Below are 20527 nucleotides of genomic sequence, written 5' to 3'. Positions count from 1 at the left end.
CTGCACACCTGGCTATTCTGCATGAAACCATAGATAATTTTCGCAAACTCTTTTTTGTTTTTTTTATACTAGTTACATTTCCATCTATTATTTTACTAAAGCAATGGCACACGTACAATAAACATATCTATAGTGATATAGGCAACATACAGCAGCCAATGGTACAAGCTCGTTTCAGGAGACTGGGCCGGCAAGTGCTCTCTGCTATATGATTCATTGGAGCTGTGGCAGAGAACAAAGGGGTAGTGGGGTTTTATTTGATGTGCCCTGGTAGATAGAAATGATGACTGTAAGTGGTAAGTCCATGACTGGGGGTAAAGTGTGGCTCCGTGAGACTGGTAATGAAGAATGCAAAACCTCTGTGCAAGAACTGGGGAATAAGAGGGGTCAAAAGAAAAAGGGATCACGGGGTGAGGGTCAACTAAATAACAGATTGAGCATGGACCAAGTGAAGGTTGCAGGGGAGTAATTTCTGGCTGGGTGTTGTGTCGGTTCTGGTTGTGTCTACCACAGTTGCTTGCGGTGTAATATCTGCTGCTGTGAAGGTGGCAATGAGGAGAAGCATTTAGTTGTGCTATGAACCAACAGGAAATGGTCAGGGATGAGAATGGTAACTAAGGGGGTTGCAAGTCCTGGCTGGGATGTCCTCTCTGTGCAGTAGTTCCCGGAACTGAGTTAGCATTGTCGCCCAGGCCGACGCTATAAGTCGTGTGCTAAACCAATGGACTTCTTTGTAATGGAGAGCTATGCTCAAAGCTACTCCTCATCGAAGTAGTACCTCAGCCATTGGAAGACAGCTGGAGGTTGGCTTGTTCTCCAATACAATGTGAGAGTCCGTTTGACCATTAGGAGGACCCGGTTTGTAAACTTTGCTTGTACCTTGTGATTTTTCCTGTACTTGTAAATCCCCAGGGCAGTTGCCTCCTATATATCAAGAGAAGGGAGTTTGGTAATTGTGGCCTAAATATCGTGGATGGTGTGCGAGTAGTGAGTGAGGGAAGGGCAGGACCGTAGCATATGCTGAAGGTCAACTACAGCAGGTTGATATCTGTGGTAAGTGAGATGAGCTGACAGGGTAGATGTGGTTCAGCCTAGATGACATGAGGTAGCCCTGTGAAGAATCATGCAGTGAATGTTTTTACATTGTGCTTTGCTTGAGATCATTTGCGGAGACTCCAGGGCCTTGTTTCACTCTATGTCGTGGATAGGGCGTGTGAAGCCTTCTTCCTGTGTCTGTCAAAGGGGTACTATTGAGACCCCCATATGCACTCTGGTGGCTCTATAGAGCCATATGATTAAGTGTTGCCCAGCACCCATGGCATTTAACATGTGTATGCTGGAGTGAGTGGGGGGTACCTCATTTACTGTGTGCCACAGGAGTTGTAATGCAGCTGGAAACTGTCTACGCTCGAGGAACTGACCTGGGTGAGTGTGTAATCTTGATAGTACAGGTCAAAAGTAAGCAGCTGTCTGTCTTGAAAGAGGGAGCCCACTGTGTCCATATTAATCATGTCAGATCGTGAGCTTGTCTGCTGTGAAGGATACGGGGTACTTTGACAGTCTTTCGATAGGAATGCCAGGGACATTAGGTAGTGTTTGACGCATCATTTGAAATAACTGGGAAAGGCACTTCCAGGTCACCCAGACATGTAGAGACCAGGAGCAGTGTAGCTTAACAGAAAGCAGTATATGCTGATGAATAGTGTTAAGTGAGGGGCGCCCTCTTCCATGCTGGTGTCATAGAGATTCTTACCTGTTAGCCAATGTGGTATCCATTGGAGCTGGGCAGTGAGATACTAGGATTTGAAATGAGGGGGCACCCAATCCATCACAGGCAGTTGTAGTTTGAAAAGAGATACACAGTGTCATTTGTCATCCCAGAGCAATTCCCCTAGCATTGAATCCAATTCCTAGAAGAAGGACTGGAGTCGGTAGACCGGGGCATTGACGCAATAACATAACAGCTGGGGGAGGACGACCATTTTTGATAAAGTGTTCCTGCCAGTTAGGGCTAGGGGTAGTCGCTCCCAGAATCAGGTTTGAGATTTTAGGGAAGTGAGTTCCCACTGCAGGTTGCCATCAAATAGGTCGAGTTGAGAGTGACAGAGTTGGATTCCCAGGTATTGTATCATCGGCTCCCCATGTCGGGTGGCCTCGCCAAACTGTATTGCCTGGGGAGCTGTGCCTTTGCATGGGGGAAGGTATAGACATATATACAGATGAATTACATCACAAATGGCTGTCAAATTCAATATATTTTATAGAATTTGATGGCTCTTTCTCATCGACCAGTACTTAAATGATTAACTTAGGGCATTGGTGATTGCCAATTCCCACGTCTATCAAATATTGTCAGTGATGGATACTCTGGAATGAGCTGTGTTCCGCGATCTTTCAACATATGTGCCTATGGGTACATCTTCTGGAAACACAGGATGATTATCTCAAAGGAAATGCCCTTTCTACCCTAGTCTGCAACCTTATATAAGGGACAAAGTTGTTGATAGCTAAGTTTAACTGTTATGCACATACTGGGTGATATAAAAAGAGATTTATTGCAAACTTTATTCTATGCTCTCCTCTCCTTAAGTCCCCAACAATGTGTAAGATCAATATTAAAATTAGCCAATTGGACCTTTGGATCCCCCCTTTACAAGATGCATAGGCGAGGTAACATTTACATGGAAAATTATGAAGGGAACCTAAACTTCTTCATCAACTGTGCATGTCAGTCAGTCTTTTTAATATTTGAGTTTCCAACCTATTTCACACCCAACTGATGTTTGATTATGTGGACATTGGATGAAAAGGTGTGACTGTTTGATTAGTCCCTTATCTGTAGATATTGGTGAAATATTAACAAAGAAGTAATGTGAAAAATAAAACTGAAAACAAACATGGGCAACTGTCACCAAAGTCTAACAAAATCCTACTCTTGACTTAAGGTGTTTTGGAACTGAATGTGATCCACAACAAATGTTTTAAGTGGGTATTTGAATTCATTTTTCTAGACTCCACAATTGACAAGTTACCAAATGCTTTAATCAGTGCTCAGCACCATGCCACACAAAAGCCTGAAAGTCTGCCATGGAAACTGAACCCGATCTCACCCTGAATACCTTAAATAACGGCTTTGCCACGGAGAGCCTAAAAATTCCAGTCCTCAGATAAGCCGTAAAAAACTTCATGACTTAAGTCAATTAACAAAATATACAGCAATGTGTGGCAGGGTATTTGTGGGTACACACCTACAATTACATAAATGTTATTCTACCTATATCTCATCCATACTATGGTGCTCCAAAATAGAAAGCCAAACACCATACTTCCTTTAAAAGCGAAACAGCTCTGTAATCCAAAGACACATTTGAGCACACAAAACCAATATTCCCCACAAATATTTTCCACTCTTGTGATTATTTATTTCTAATCTTGACGCCTCTAGCTAACATGTGTTTTGTTGTACTGGTGTTATGCCTTCAACTTCATCAGGGCTAAAGGTGAAAAGATACAAGTATCTTTGTATTAATCACAGTAACTTAATAAATCCAGCCAGAAGCATATTCGCAACTGAGAAACAAAGAGTATTATGAAAAAGTCAAAGAAAATCCGACAATGAAGTGAAAACAAGAATTGGATGTCAAATTAACCCTATGGATGAACAAAAATCTGTTGGATGAGGATGAAGTGAAATATCTCAGCAATGATCATCCTAAAATGGCGCCAATTTATTTCCTCCCAAAAATTCATAAACATCCCACTAGACCACCAGGAAGGCCAATAATATCAGCAAAGGGAGCTTTATTGGAACCCATGGCCAACTACTTGGATGTGTATCTATTACCATATGTTAAGAGCTTGACGTCATACTTGCAAGACACAGGAGACTTATTGAGACATCTGCAGGAAACTCCTTGGCTAACAACATACAAATTTATAAAGATGGATGTGATATCACTTTATTTAAATATAAAAAATGATATCGGTCTAAGAGCGTGTGAATACTTTCTACAGGAAAGGAACATCCAGTTCTCGGATCACAATAAAATGTTGTTAGAGACGATACAGATGTATCAAGAACAGGACACATTCATGTTTGGAGAGGAGATCTATCGCCAAGTGAAAGGCACGGCAATTGGATTTTCCTTTAGCCCCAGCTACGCCTGCCTCACCATGGGATGGTGGGAAAATACCTGAGCCTGGAATTACGAGAATGATCGCTATGTGAGCAAAACCATTGCATGGTTAAAGTATATAGACGACCTGCTGATAATTTGGGATGGAACCAATGAAGAATTCGCCGAGTATTTCGAGATTTTGAACAACTCAAAAACCGATTTGGAACGGGTAGTGTTTTTAGATACTGAGATCTACATCCAAAATAATGAAGTATGTACCACCTTGCATCGGAAGAGCACAGCGACCAATGCTGTCTTACATGCGGAAAGTTTCCATCAAACCAGTCTGATTAAAAACATTCCCTATGGGGAATTTCTCAGAATAAACAGAATATGCTCCCAGGAAGAAGAATGGCAAAAGAATCATCTATTGGCAACTGACAGATTTAAAAAACAAAAATATCATTAAAAAATAATCAATGCCTCCCTACAACGAACAATGACATTACCCAGAACTGAACTGATAAAGGAGAAAAAATCCCCACGTGAAACTGAAGAAAATGAAAAAAAAAGTCTGATAACAACATATTTCATGGAAAACCAGCATTTTATGGGAATTATGCATAAGAACTGGCATATATTACACATGGATCCAACAGTCTCCAAAATAATAGGAGATCATCCAAACATTATATTCCGACGGGCCAAAAACCTTAAAGATCAACTGGTCCACAGCCATTTTCAACATAAAAACAAGCAAGAGACATGGCTGAAACCAAAAGGTTTTTTCAAATGCACGAATTGTAAGGTCTGTGCAATTGCCAGGAACACCAAAGACGTAACAATGGCATACAAACATGTTTGGAAAATTCAACAACTGATTAACTGTAAGAGTCAATTTATAATATATATAATTGAATGTCTTGTTCTTTAAAATATGTGGACAGCACGATATGCGAATTGAAAAAACGTATTCTTGAACACGTACGGGCCACGATTAACACCGATAGGAGCAATGCAGTTGCCAAACATATGGAGAAAGAACATGGGGGCAATTGGATAGACTTGAAATTATATGCCGTGGAATCAGTAGGAAGACATCCAAGAGGGGGAAATAGAGAAAAAATCCTAAGGCAGAAAGAATCACTACACGTCTTGAGCTTTCGAACTCTCACTCCCAATAGATTCAATCAAGACGAGGAACTTCATTGTCACTTGTAAATAGAACTTGCTAGATCTCCACAGACAGTTGTGGGTCTATATTGCAATTTCAATGTAGGCTTGTCTTGTTTTTTAAATAGTATTTTTGGATATAGGGTAATTATTTCCCCATTGTTTTTTAGGGTTAAAACTTAGGAAATAAATGAAGAAAGACAAAGCAGGAAGACTCCGTGAGAAAGTAGACAACAGAGAGTTATAGATCTGAAGCAAAACTTAGAATTGGATAGGTAGGTGCAAATTAGTTTCTGGACATAGATAACAGATGTTCGTATGAATTGATCTGTAAAGAGGTGAGAAGTTGTTTATACCTTATAATTTGGTCGCTCACTGGAGGGCAGTATCCTAAATAAGTAAAAAGGCCCACTGGTGGGCGGGATCAAAATGAATATATAGGTATAACCACTTGAGGGTTATTAATTAATTACAAATAACAGTGCAGAATACTTAGTAGGGACTTTAAGATTAATGTTTGCAATAAGACTGATATAGGAGGTATACACTGATGTGTTATAGATCCTAATAACATCTGGGACAAGAAACAGTACTTAATTCAGAGGAAAAAAGCTTCTAAGCTCAATGTGAGTTCTAGTTCTCAAAGGGGACCTATTCAATTCACTTCAAATTGGTGTGTTTTTAGCATTCCTTTTTCACAAATGTATTCACGACATGTATTGGTGTGTATGATTATGACTACATTATCCAGAATGCTCAGCAGTGGGCTGCAGGAAATGATGTAATCATTGGTCATGTACGTTTAAAATAAGAACAAAATGCAGCACCTGTTGGCTTGTTTGTCTCGTGAGCAAGTTCTCTGTTGAGACGGAAACGCGTAGAGTTTCTGGCATGCTGTAATAAATCTAAGCTGAAACTGCCGTGATCTGTATAGGATATCTGCAACATTCTATTTGGAATAACGTTGGCGCCGATTGACGAATCTTCGCGAAATTTTCCAAACTTTAGGCCAGCTCCGGTTCGCTCCTATCCTGAAAATGTCACGGTGATTCGTCAAGCGGGGGCCGAGAAAAAAGTAGGGTCCCAAAACACGTTTTCCCCATGCATTTTCCCATAGGACCTATTGACGCAGCTACAGCCCGAACTGCTGAACGGAATTACACCAAATTAGGCAAAGAGGTAGTCCTCAGTTCAGACTCGTGCCTTTTGCTTAAATGGTGTAAATTCGTTCAGTAGTTCCTGAGAAAATTAGAGTTGAAAAAGATAGATATATCTGGGCGGAGCCTAACCACACATCTCATCGTGAGATCTGATTGGCTGTCAGTACTTCATCCAAGAAGTGTTGGCAGCCATCTTGGGACCAATATACATGATAGCACCTCATTAAAAAGCATTGCATTTAATAGAAGGTTTTAAGACTTTAGTTACATTGTAAATCATTTGTTGATGGTACCATACTCATTTTAGAAATTGTGGTGTGTTCTAAGGTGATTTTACCATGTGAAAAAGCCTTCTGCTGTGATATCCTGAATCATGTTTGAGAGAAAACTATTTTCTCATGCTTTTCCCACAGAGGTTTGGAAGGTGATCTATAAGCTAAACTGAGAGCATATTTTCTGTAAATTCACATTATCTTTCTCAGTCATGTGAGAATGAAGTCTGACATTCTCAGTAAAACATGTACATACAACAAGGGCAGAGACTGTCAGTTGATTCCTTTGTGTTCTACTGCAGCTTCCCAGAGGGTTCTAAAGAACAACTAGAGCGCTAACAGTCCTACTTATGACAAACGTATTGCACACCTGAAGCCATCTTGATTGGAATAAAGTGGTAACTCTTAAAACATTTAATTTAAAAAGGAACAAAATGAGGGGGTTAATTTTGCCATAGAAATTATGATTAGTGCTGCAGAAAGAAAAATTAGGGCATATTTTGACTTCTCAAATCTTCTTCTATTTCATAAAATAATTCTGACGTGCAGACTGAAACATGCACTTTGAATACCAGCAGCAGACTTCCCTGGTGAGCAGTAGCTTTACTACAGTGATCTAATGAGCAACTAGAGTGCTAACATTCAGAATTTATGGCAAATGTGTGACACATCTGAATGCCTTCTTGATGGAAATAAAGTAAAAAACTGAAAGTATTTCCTACTGAGGAGACTGCAGTAAATGAGGAAATTAAGAAACTTCATACCAAATAAATCTCCCAAGATGGCCACCAGAGACAAAAGTAGCCCAAATATCACCCAGATGTAGCCCAAGTATAGCCCAATAACAGATTGTCCCAGAGTGTTCTTAAAAACAACTAGAGCGATTACTGTCTTACTTATGACAAAAGTATGGCACACCTGAAGCCATCTTGATTGGAATAAAGTGGTAACTCTTAAAACATTTAATTTAAAAAGGAACTAAATGAGGGGGTTCATTTTGCCATAGAAATTATGATTAGTGCTGCAGAAAGAAAAATTAGGGCATATTTTGACTTCTCAAATCCTCTTCTATTTCATAAAATAATTCTGACGTGCAGACTGAAACATGCACTTTGAATACCAGCAGCAGACTTCCCTGGTGAGCAGTAGCTTTACTACAGTGATCTAATGAGCAACTAGAGTGCTAACATTCAGAATTTATGGCAAATGTGTGACACATCTGAATGCCTTCTTGATGAAAATAAAGTAAAAAACTGAAAGTATTTCCTACTGAGGAGACTGCAGTAAATGAGGAAATTAAGAAACTTCATACCAAATAAATCTCCCAAGATGGCCACCAGAGACAAAAGTAGCCCAAATATCTCCCAGATGTAGCCCAAGTATAGCCCAATAACAGATTGTCCCAGAGTGTTCTTAAAAACAACTAGAGCGATTACTGTCTTACTTATGACAAAAGTATGGCACACCTGAAGCCATCTTGATTGGAATAAACTGGTAACACTTAAAACATTTAATTTAAAAAGGAACACAATGAGGGGGTTCATTTTGCCATAGAAATTATGATTAGTGCTGAAGAAAGAAAAATTAGGGCACATTTTGAGTGACTTCTCAAATCCTCTTCTATTTCATTAAAAAATTCTGATACGCAGACTGAAACATGCACTTTTAATACCAGCAGCAGACTTCCGTGGTGAGCAGTAGCTTTACTGCAGTGATCTAATGAGCAACTAGAGTGCTAACATTCAGAATTTATGGCAAATGTGTGACATATCTGAATACCTTCTTGATGGAATCAAAGTAAAAAACTGAAAGCATTTCCTACTGAGGAGACTGCAGGAAATTAGGAAACTTCATAACAAATAAATCTCCCAAGATGGCCACCAGAGACAAAAGAGCCCAAATGCAGCACAAATATCACCCAGATGTAGCCTACTTGTAGCCCAATAACAGAAGTGTGCAAAACACTTATTTTTTGTGTATTTGCAGTTTTATATAGTGCAGACTTGTCAGGTATTGGAGTGCTTTACATGAGCATTGGTTACATCACACAAGATCAAATTCATTTTGGTTGTAGACATGGGGAGATTAAGTGATTTGACCAGAATCACAGAATGTTGAGCTGAAGCAGAAACTCCAACCTGGTTCCCCAGCTGCAAAGTCTGCAGCTCTGGAAGTAACACCACATCCTCTCCCCTAAGTGCAACATTTAATCAAGTGGTCAACTAGATAAAAAAACATAAAGATTACAAATAATTTAAAAGTTCTTTGTCGCTATTTGAAAACTCAGAAAATATGTCCTCCTTTTAGTTTTTTAGAGCACTAACCATAATTTTGACGCAAATAAGACCCTCTCATATATGTAATTTCTAAAGGAAATGCTCTAGGTATTACAGTTTTGATTACATCAAGATGACGTCAGGCGTTCCACACTTTTGTAATAAATATAGAATGTTAGCAATCTAGTTGTTCATTGGGATACTGTTGAGAGGCAGAGGCCAGGGGCACGGACTCTGAAAATTGAAGGCAGGTAGGAGAGTGCAGAGGCAACAATTTGACCACACTGGGCAGGCAGGAAGGGCAGTGGCAGCACAACAGACTACGGAGGGCAGTGGAAAGGGGGCAGGGGCAACAAACCAACAACACAGGACTGGCAAGAGAGGCTGTGGCAATATAATAGACCATTGTGGGCAGAAGGAAGAGGCAGTGGTAGTACAACCATACATGCCAACAGACCCGTTTCAGCCAGGAAACGTCCAATGTTTTTAAGCTCAAATGGGCTTTATTTGATCTGTCTCCTGTCTACAATCTCCTCTTTTTCAATGTAACTCAAAGGGGAAAATCAATACCCCAGTTTTTTTTCAAAATCTCCCTCTTACCAAGTTCAAAATGTTCGCAAGTATGGTACATTGGATCATGGTAGGCAGGAGGAATTGGGGTAGGGACATGGACTCGGATAACAGAGGACAGGATGGACATGGAGAGGTGCACCAAACTGACCCTACAGGGCAGGCATCAGGGTTTGCAGCAGCACAATACACCACACAGGGCATGCGGGACGGGAGTGCAGCACAACAATCCATAGAAGGCAATAGGGAGGGGACAGGACCATCACATGGACAACAGAGAACAGAGGGGAAAGAGGCAATGGTAGCTAGCTGACCATAATGGACAGACAGGAGAGAAATCTGCAGCATAACAGACCATAAAGGGCAGGAGGGACGGATCAGGGGCATTACAATGGAACAGACAAGCCAGGAGGGAGAGAATAGGGGTCTGCACATGGAAACAGAGGGCTGGGGGTAAGGGGGCAGGGCTGGAGCAGCAAGATGAACATGGAGGTCAGGCAGGATGGGCATTAGAAACAAGACACACCATGGAGAGCAACAGTGAGACTATGATGGCATACACACAGACCATGGAGGGAAGGTGGGAGGGGGTCAGGGGCAGCTAGCTGACCACACAGGGAAAAGGGGAGGGGCCATGGCAGCACAGAAGACCATGCATGGCATGTGGGAGGGTTAGTGGCAGCACAATGGCTATGATGGGCAAGAAGGAGGGTGCAGGGGCATGCACAAAGGACCATGGAGGATAGAAGGGAGGGTCAGGATCTGGGCACAGACAAGAGAGTTCAGGGGAAGGGGCCTCACAACAGACCGCATGGGGCAGGCAGGAGGAGCAGTTGCAGCATAACAGACCAGGGAGGGCAGAAGGGTGTGGCAGTTAAATGGACCATGGAGGACAGGAGGAAGGGGATAGGCGCATGGCATGTGGACAGGCAGGGTGGAGGTGGCAGGGACAGGTTACAGTCATCTGACAATGCTAGGCAGGTGGGAGGGGAGTGGCAGCTCAACACAACACTCAGAGTAGATAGGAGTTTCAGGTCCATGGAACTTGGTGGGCAAAAAGGATGGAGCAGGGGCATGCACAAAGACATCGGAGGGCAAGGGGAAGGAGAATAGGGGCAGCAAGCTAAGCACAGAGGCTAAGCAGGAGGTCAATGATGGGCCATATAATTGGGCAATGGAGGGCAGGAGGAGTGGACTGGTACATCATGCTAAATGGAGGGCAGTGGCAGCACATCAGACCATGCCTGGCAGGAGGGAGGAGGCTAGTCCATGGATTCAGACAAAAGAGGATAGGGAGGAGGTGGATGGGGCAGCAAGCTAACTGTTCAGAGAAGGTGGGTATTAGGAACTTTATTGTTTTTAAAATGTGTGTCTGTGTGAACTACTTAAAATATGAAAAAGTATGCAGCATAATCTCACTTTTATTCAGGAAGAAGAGGACGTTTGTGACTGTGACTCCGGGCTCACTTGGCAGAAACACCCCCTGACCCTCCACCCCCCATCGCAAAATGTAATGCCCGTGAAAAGGGTAGGTGGACGCAGAGTTATATAGAACATAGTCCTGAGAGCATGATTGAAAATGAAAACTAGATATAGCATATGGTATAAACTATGCACCAAAAAGCGTGATATAAGATGAACCGGGGCGTAAAAAATATAATATGCAATACATTGTACGCAATGAGGGATTCATTGGAGAGAGTGAGATAGCACTGGCACTAGCGCGTGCTATGCGATATGCACCTTGGAGTGTAATATGCACAGGGCAGTGTTGTGTAACCTAACTAGTCTCTAAAGTTGTAATATAAAATATGTGCTGGGGAGTGTAACGTTGCATATGCACTGTGACAATGATATGGATCCCAGATTGTAATATGTATGGCATAGCGCTGTGCATTATAACATAGGCATCGAGGAAGGCACGTTAGATGGGGCAATGTAACCCGTGCGAAGGCAAGTGTGGCATGACATATTCACGGGGTGGTGTTACAGTGCACATGGGCTAGAGAGTGTCATAGCATACGCACTAGCTGGTGGAATACAACACAGAGGTGTGTGGCACTCGACGGGCACTGGTGGGTGTAACACAGCATTGGGCTCAGCCAGGAGCACGCTGTGACTCTCAAGTGAGGTTCGTCTCCTTTCCCGAGATTAAATTAAAAAGTATTACACATCCGGCGGTGGATGTGTGTTTTATTGACCGTGAGGGGGGTTTCTTGCAGAGTTTGGTCGAATTTTTGTCGAATCCCCTTTGAATGGCTTGGTGTGCGTGTGTATTAAATGTGCCCGTCAATAGCTACCCATGTTTGTATAAATAAACAACAAGGGTGTCTACTTGGAGAGTACCCACCGGCGGGGGCGCCGGGATTAAGCACTGTAGGGCGTCAGATACGTCAGAGTTTCACTAGCGGTGTAAATACATTCCACGTGGATTAATTGTATGCATAGTCGTCTTTTAATGAATATCACGCAAATTGTCATGGTGATAGGTACATACGGTTTGTCCAGCATGTCCTAGGTGTTTCTATAAATATATATTTTTTTCAAATAATAAAAAACAAAGGCCGGCCCCGGGGGATGGGGTCCCCGGGGCCATAAGTGGCCTGAGGAGGGGGGCAACGCAGCCTCCCTCCTAAAGAATAAATAAAAATAAAAGGCCATTACCCGGGGGTTGGGCTCCCCGGGGCCGATTAAGGCCTTGGGAGGGGGGCCAAGTGGCCCCCTTCCAAATTAATTTTTTTCAACAAAAAAAATTAGGGTGCAGGCCTTGGGGGATGGGGTTCCCAGGGTCAATAAATTAGAAAAAGAAGGCGGGCCACACAGCCCTCCTTCTTACAAAAATAAAATAAATAAAAGACCGGCATCGCGCCGGAGGCCACGCCCCCTCCTTGCAGCACTCTGCAAACGCGCCCCCTGGCCAGTTGTAAGTTGGGGAATTAATTCCCCTTCAATACTGAGGGTCTCTGAGGGCCAACTAGCCCAACAGGTATCTCCAGTATGCGCCAGGGAGCTGCGTTGTAGACAGGTGTTCTGAGGCCACGCCCCTTTTTACACCTCTATGCAACGCAGCTCTGTGGCGCTTACTGGAGGTACCTAGTGGGCTAGTTTGACCCTAGGGACCCTTAGGATTCAAGGGGACTTAATCTCTCAACTCAGAACGGCCACAGGGCGTGTTTACACAGTGGTGAAAGGAGGGGACGGGGCCTGAGGTGACGTGTGCAAACACACCCTGTGGCGTGTTTTAAGTTGGGGAAATAATTCCCTTTCAATCCTGAGGGACCCTGGGGGCCAACTAGCCCACCAGGTGCTTCCAGTAAGCGCTACTGCTCTGCGTTGCAGAGAGGTGGTGCAGGCCATGCCCCTTTTTACACCTCTCTGCAATGGCACTTACTGGACGTACCTAGTGGGCTATTTTGCCCCTAGGGACCCTCAGGATTCAAGGGGACTTAATCTCCCAACTTAAAATGGCCACAGAGCGTGTTCACACAGTGGGGAAGGGAGGGGACGGGGCCTGAGGTGACATGTGCAAACACACCCTATGGCGCATTTTAAGTTGGGGAAATAATTCCCCTTGAATCCTGAGGGCCCCTGGGGGCTAACTAGCCCACCAGGTGCTTCCAGTAAGCGCCACTGAGCTGCGTTGCAGAGAGGTGGTCCAGGCCGTGCCACTTTCTACACCTCTCTGCAACGCAGCTCTGTGGCGCTTACTGGAGGTACCTAGTGGGCTAGTTGGACCCTAGGGACCCTCAGGATTCAAATGAACTTAATCTCCCAACTAAAAACGGCCACAGGGCGTGTTTACACAGTGGTGAAGGGAGGGGACGGGGCCTGAGTTAACGTGTGCAAACACGCCCTGTGGCGCGTTTTAAGTTGGGGAAATAATTCCCCTTCAATCCTGAGGGACCCTGGGGGCCAACTAGCCCACCAGTTGCTTCCAGTAAGCCCCACTGCGCTGTGTTGCAGACAGGTGGTCTAGGCCGTGTCCCTTTTTACATCTCTGTGCAACGCAGCTCTGTGGCGCTTACTGGAGGTACCTAGTGGCCTAGTTGGACCCTAGGGACTCTCAGGATTGAAGGGGACTTAATCTCCCAACTTAAAACGGCCACAGGGCGTGTTTACACAGTGGGGAAGGGAGGGGACGGGGCCAGAGGTGACATGTGCAAACACGCCCTGTGTCCCGTTTTAAGAGGTAGTTTTAATCTCCTGCCCTATTATATACTAGGGGCTTACAGAGGAGGTCATGCTAATCACAGGGGGACCCCAACGCATAGTGTTCCCTAGTGTATGTAGTATTTTCACTGTATTCTAAGTGTCTTTTAACATAGCACTGGCTCTAGGACTGGTTAGTCAGACTCGGTTACCACCAGTATCCGTCTTTGAGGGTACAGGATGATTTTGCAACAAGGCTTCATTCTGCTCTTCTGTTTGTTCTTTCTGCACGTTATCCTTCTTCCTGCACTTTTCTTCGTCTTTGAGGACTTCTGTTGCTTCTTTCTGCATTTTTTTTTCTTTCTGTGCGTGTTTTCTTCTTTCTTCAGATGTCCTATCTCTGTAGGCATAGTTAGAAATTAGCATTTAAAAAAACTTTGAAATTCACTGAAAAAAACATAGGTTTCAGGCACGTTATAGTTAGGAATTAGAATTTAAAAAACCTTAGAAATTCACTGAAGAAACCATAGGTTTCAGGGGCGTTAGAGTTAGCTGGACTTTTCACTCGTACAAAACCATTGAAATTCCCCCATTATAGTTAGTTCAGCTAACTATAACTTGCGCGCCAGCAATGCACTGGTGATGACGTCACATATTACATCGCTCATGACATGGTCAGTGACATCACTCATGACATCACTGATGACATCTCAAATGACATCACTGATGACATCATCCTTGTGATAGAGTGGCAGACCTCCTCTTCCCCTAATATAACCTTTGATATACACATTCAAAAATAGAAACTGACATTTTCAAAACAATGGACATACCAATTATAGTTACAACAACCTATTCAGTAATTCTAAGATCCACATACACATCCACTCATTCACCAACAGTCCTATACAGTCACTCATACATGTACTCACTCATCATATGTACTCATACACCTATACATCCTGTTACACAACGCCACTAATCCATAGAGTTACTCACACACATAGTCACTCATGCTAATAAAGAATCAAACATCAATTTACTTGCATATACAGTTATACACACACCACCACACTTACTTCTACAGAAACTTACACATACTTAGTCTTTTAAACAATCACTTATAGAAACACATATTTATTCATACAGGAACTCTTCCAATCTCTCACTCTCACATATACTCACTTATATACACCAATAGCCACATATACTAGTTTAAAACATATGTAGTTACTCATAAAGACACTATTGAGACAGTCATTCACTCACTAACATACCCATGCACACACTCATCCACCAATACAGTCCTGCACACATGCTGTCTTCAACACATACAGTCAGTCACTCATTCATGCACCTATGCACTACGTAATACCCCCCACCAAACCATACAGACACTCAGACACTCATAATGATACTCAAAAAACCAACTAATAACCTATATAGCCACTCATGTAGCTACTCACCAACCCATGCAGCCACTTATACACAAAATGAGAGACTGATACAGATATTTACATATTTAAACATTACTCACTAAGCCATGTATTCACTAAGATACACTTAATCAGTCAGTTATACAATCAATTTTTCAAAAACAAATCATCCATTTAGACACTTATATACCCATTTATTCTTCCATCGACCTTGAGATATACATCTTCAAACTGAACAAGTTTATTTCTCCCAAAAAATGCTTTTAGCGTTTTGAATATCAAACAATCAGATGTTTCTTCACGTCTAAGTTGGTAGCAGGATCATTGAAATCAATGCAATGTTTTAGCGTAACCTTCTTGCTTCACGCTCAGATTCCAGTAACGTAAGGACATCTCCTTCACGGACTGGCCCCTTCACATTACGAATAATTGATGGGTTGCTGTCATCCATGAACTCAACCCAAACCTGGGTGCACTGGCCCTGTGAGCCGGTTCTGCCGAGGACTTTGGTAACCCTGGCTAGCTTGATAGGCTGGACGCGGCTGGCTTCCATGATGGCGGCTGGAGGCTTGAGATATACATAAATAAAACATATGTAATTTTCAGAAAAACACACATTCACTGGATGATGTCATCAGTGATGTCATCAGTGATGTCATTTGAGATGTCATCAGTGATGTCACTGACCATGTCATGAGTGATGTAATATGTGACGTCATCAGCAGTGCATTGCGGGCGCGTGAGTTATTTATATTTATCTGAACTAACTATAACGGGGGAATTTCAATGGTTTTGTACGAGTGAAAAGTTCAGCTAACTATAACACCCCTGAAACCTCTGGTTTCTTCTGTGAATTTCTAAGGTTTTTAAAATGCTAATTCCTAACTATAACGTGCCTGAAACCTATGTTTTTTTCAGTGAATATATATATATCTTCACCACAGCTATGTGAGTCCTAAAATACGTAAATCCAATAACATGAAGTAACCTGGAACATACCTGGAATCTTCCTCATATATTGTGCACATTTTCCACATGTGTTCTAAAAAATTATTAATTACATTTCACATGAATCCATACCATAAGAACTCAGTTACATTTTTCAAACACAAGCCAAAAATGATATGCAAAAGTATACACATCACCTCACCAAGATGAAACCACAGAGAGTGTAAAATCACACTCGTATGGTGTTTCTTGAGAGTTGAAATGTATACATACCTTAGTGGCGTAGTCAGATTCTCTCCCACTTCGAACAATTCTCTAGTCATAATCAAAATAGACTTTATCCGTTCCAAACAAATGCATAACCTCACCGTCTATCCTCTACACAAACATTTATACAATCACTTATCTGAATCAGTGACAATGCACTCTGTGTACAAGTACTATATTCAAAATGTTATCGGTACATATTAACATGATTGTACAAATCCCAATCCAAAGCAGAAATGCCAAACTCCCACCTCATTGTAACAGGGGCATTTATCAAAAGACAATACTAATTCTCAAAATACAATGTCCTCACTGGACTGCAAACATTACTACAATTCTCTTGTCCTTCCCGTGCAGAGAGCACTCTTCAGCCTGCTTAAAAGTTTGCTATTCTTTACATGACACAACAACTAAACACAAGAATGAAAAACAAATATAAATGAATGTGCACCTCGCACACGTTTTAGAGAATGGTAATGACGATGAGAAAACACATAGTGCAAACACTGTAAAATATGCTTAGATTTTTCAAAAATAGTAGAATATCACATACTGTGTGTCAATCTTACTTAAGAGATGATTTTCATGTAAGATTTTAAATCATGTTGATGAAAACTCACAAAAATGCATTTTTCAGCAATTACAGAATTAACAAGAAAAATAGGAAATTAATATATGCCAATACATGCATTAATGAGCTTCCATTGCAACTGTACTGATTTACATGCTGATTATGAATTTATAATGGCTTAAGAAACCATCTTTTATTTACTCTCATTGTAATGTACAATTGCCATGGAAAAGTTGGTGCAAAATGTTTATGCAACTAGTTAGAAAGATGAAACTTTCCACAGTGTAACTTTATATTAATAGAATTTTAGATTTCTTAGAGCGAAAATTATAAAACAATATATACCTACACATTACTTGTATACACTTTGCAAATGTGATAGTAGGCCATGTCTACTGTTGAATAATTTCATGAAGCTATCTATGACACTTGAATACTTTGACAAATGCATTAATTGAATCAACATGCTAATATCTAAATTATGCACCTACATATTAATTATAGTGTACTGTCATTTAATGCAATAACTTGACTTTATTACCCCCTATGTTATGATACATGATTTTCCTGCACATGTCTGTCAAACAACCAGCCTCCTCCAACAATGTGACCAGCTCCAAATATGTAACTTAAAACTTAATAGTGAAGCACAACAGTTATTTCATAGATGATAAACATATCTCTCATATTCTCATTTGGTATAGTGGAGAAACCAATAGCTGGCATTTCCTATGTTAGAGTCACCATTAACTATAAACTAAAACAATTTAAAACATAATTAAAAGTGAATACGCCTGGCTAATAAGTAAAGAAGGCTCTTTGTTGATTTGTGAAGTGGTCTGTGGTATTGTGCTGGGCAGGTGGGTGAATGCAAGTATTATTTGATGGGTGGATGATTAGATGCATGAGTGCAGTATTTATGAACAAGTGCATGGATGACTTGTGTTTGAGATTATGGATTAAAGCATCCATTTAGCAACCTATTGGCTCATTTTTGCATTCACTAGTTTACCCATCCAAAATACAGTACGTACACATGCATGCATGCAGTCACATGCAAGCACACAGACACACACACATACAAACAGATACACACAGACACACACACGCCCGCACATGCACACACGCACCATATTGCGAATTAGCTTGCTTTCTCCAAGGTGATTCTTTTTGCCTGAAGCCTGCATGAATGTGTACTGACCACAGACTTGCACCGTTTCAAGCTCAGACAGCATTTTGATACAAGTGGGAGACTGTCATTGAAGTTTCAATGTTTGCATAGCTGTACCTGCTTTAGCTCACAAAATAACCGATTTCCTTTCTAAGGTGCCAGCTACACAGCCTGCAGTAAATAGCTTTGATGCATGTGGTCTAATGAGCTAAGAGAGAAAAGGACCAGTACAGTTCACTTTAATGACTCCATCTTTGCATAAAATTGTGTTTTATAAGTGACATTCTTGCACAGGCAGGAATACAGCGACTACCAATCTGCAAACATCATTTACCGGGCTATTTAAAAAAATTAATTTGGTGTGGTGTACTGAGTAGAGAAGGCTGCAGCAGCTATGTAACCCCTAAATGGGGGGCTGGTAGACTGAAGCGTGCAATACAAACTATGCAGACACATGGTCATGTACATAGAGACAGATACGTATAAAAAAGCATAAAAAAATGATTCAGACAAAATCTTATATTAACAAAATATACGGCCTCACAGAGCTTCCACATACACATACAGGGACACACGCACACATATAAACATGCACACGCATAGACAGAAGGATGTATTGACATACTTGCACCCAGGCATAGACAAACCATCTCAGGAATACACCATAACCTTGGGCGAGAACTCTGCTCCATTCGTGGAGTTTTCCGCACTCTGCAGAGTACGCAGAGTTCCCAAAAACTCTGCTCCGTGGAGGTGAGCGGAGAGTTTTCCCTTGCTCACACTCGTCAACATCAAATTGGTGAGTGCGAGGGAGGGAAATCCACCTCCCTGCAAGATTTTTCCTTCCTCACAATTGCCAAGGTCTAGTTGGTGAGTGCAAGTGAGGAAATTAACATACTGACGAGATTTCTAAATGCGGGTGGTCGGATTTCTCAATTTGAATGGTCGCGGCAGATTGCAACAACTAACATTGAGAAACCTTCCGTTCACGTTGAGAAAGCTGCCCCTCGAGTAGAAAATCTACTCGAGCAGCAGAACGGAAGCTGCACCCTCTTGCGCTGTGCATGGTGCAGTTAACGATGATTTTACAGTGTGGGACAAACACCCAGTGCTCAAAATCACCTTGGTGCCCTTACAGACTTATATAAGGGCACCCGAGGGGTATGCACTGCACTGTAGTGGATACCGCTTGGTGCCCTCACATAAGTATATAAGGGTAATGAGTGGTATGCACCGGTGTGGAAACCCTTTGGTTCCCTTACATACTTACATAAGGGCACCAAAAGGTATCCACAGCACATTGCGGTGCCTAGACTGCCACTTTGTGGAATTCTTTGGAATCTCACAGATTTTTTATGTAATTCCCCAGAATTCAGCAGAATGCAACTCCGCCAATTCTGCTCTCCCTTACTCAGTAGTATTCTGTGAAGAAAACCAGGGATAGGCGGAGCTTGCAGAGTTTCACTACGCAAAATTCCACAGAGTTACCAGAAAACTTCGCCAAATTCTGTGGAGCTCCTTGAGCGGGCATCATCATTATAATTAACAAAGGCAGTGTAGTGCACTGAAGACTGGGGAAGCGGGCTCTGCATCAAGAAGGGATGTCACTGGAGCTAACTAAATTAAACTAATAAATTCTGTTCATATACACCCTGGGAAGTTCCTGTTGTGCTGCAGAGCACGGAGAAAGCACGTCCAACACGATCTAATGAGTCATGAGTGCTCACCACGCCTCTTGCCACTGACGGTCAGCCGTCTGGGCAGTTTGGAGTGTTTTTTATACCACAGAGCTAACATGTTAGAGCAAAGAGTCATTGCTGAGATAGTCTCGACGTGGATGTCAGTTATACTATAATAATTGGCTTTTGGAATAGCACAGTCCAGCAAAGACGCTGCCTCGTGGCGCTGGACGAATACCATCGGCACACATTGTGCAACCGCAAACCTCAATGAAATGAGATGGCCTGCAACGCTCGACTCAATCCATCTGTCAATATGATAACTACGGGCAAATTCAATGCAATTGTTTTTAGACTGTCTGTGCAATTATAGACCGGGAACAAGCAACTGCTAGCACTATACCCTCATTTACATATTTAGTGGTTTAATAGTATTGACGTCCAAGTCGAGCCTTATCCCATTCATCCAGAAATTAACCCACAATCTTGCTCTTTCTGCATGATCATCGTGTATCATAACACATTTAGGCCACAGTTACTTTGGATTATGCATAATCTAACCTTTATCCTTTCACATTTTCACCTGCATCGCACGAGGTCCAGGGGTCAACTGCCAGGGCATAGTGTACAGTGACACTGATCATCCCTTCAGCGCTCTAATTATCTGCGTATAGAAGTATTGCCTTAACCTTTTCGCGTGTGCAGTGAGCGGCCAAAACACCCCACGTATGCAGGAA

The 20527-nt window shown here is 42.1% G+C and overlaps 1 pseudogene; it reads right to left on the bottom strand.

The window, feature by feature from the left end:
• Positions 1–15388: 15388 nt before the first annotated feature.
• Positions 15389–15713, bottom strand: LOC146866262 (small ribosomal subunit protein eS28 pseudogene; annotated as a pseudogene).
• Between the last annotated feature and the right edge of the window lie 4814 nt (positions 15714–20527).

This window comes from Triturus cristatus, chromosome 2_1, assembly GCF_964204655.1.
Source record: "Triturus cristatus chromosome 2_1, aTriCri1.1, whole genome shotgun sequence".
Taxonomy (NCBI): domain Eukaryota; kingdom Metazoa; phylum Chordata; class Amphibia; order Caudata; family Salamandridae; genus Triturus; species Triturus cristatus.
Note: the sequence above shows the minus strand (reverse complement) of the source record. Positions and strands in the feature narration are given on the sequence as shown.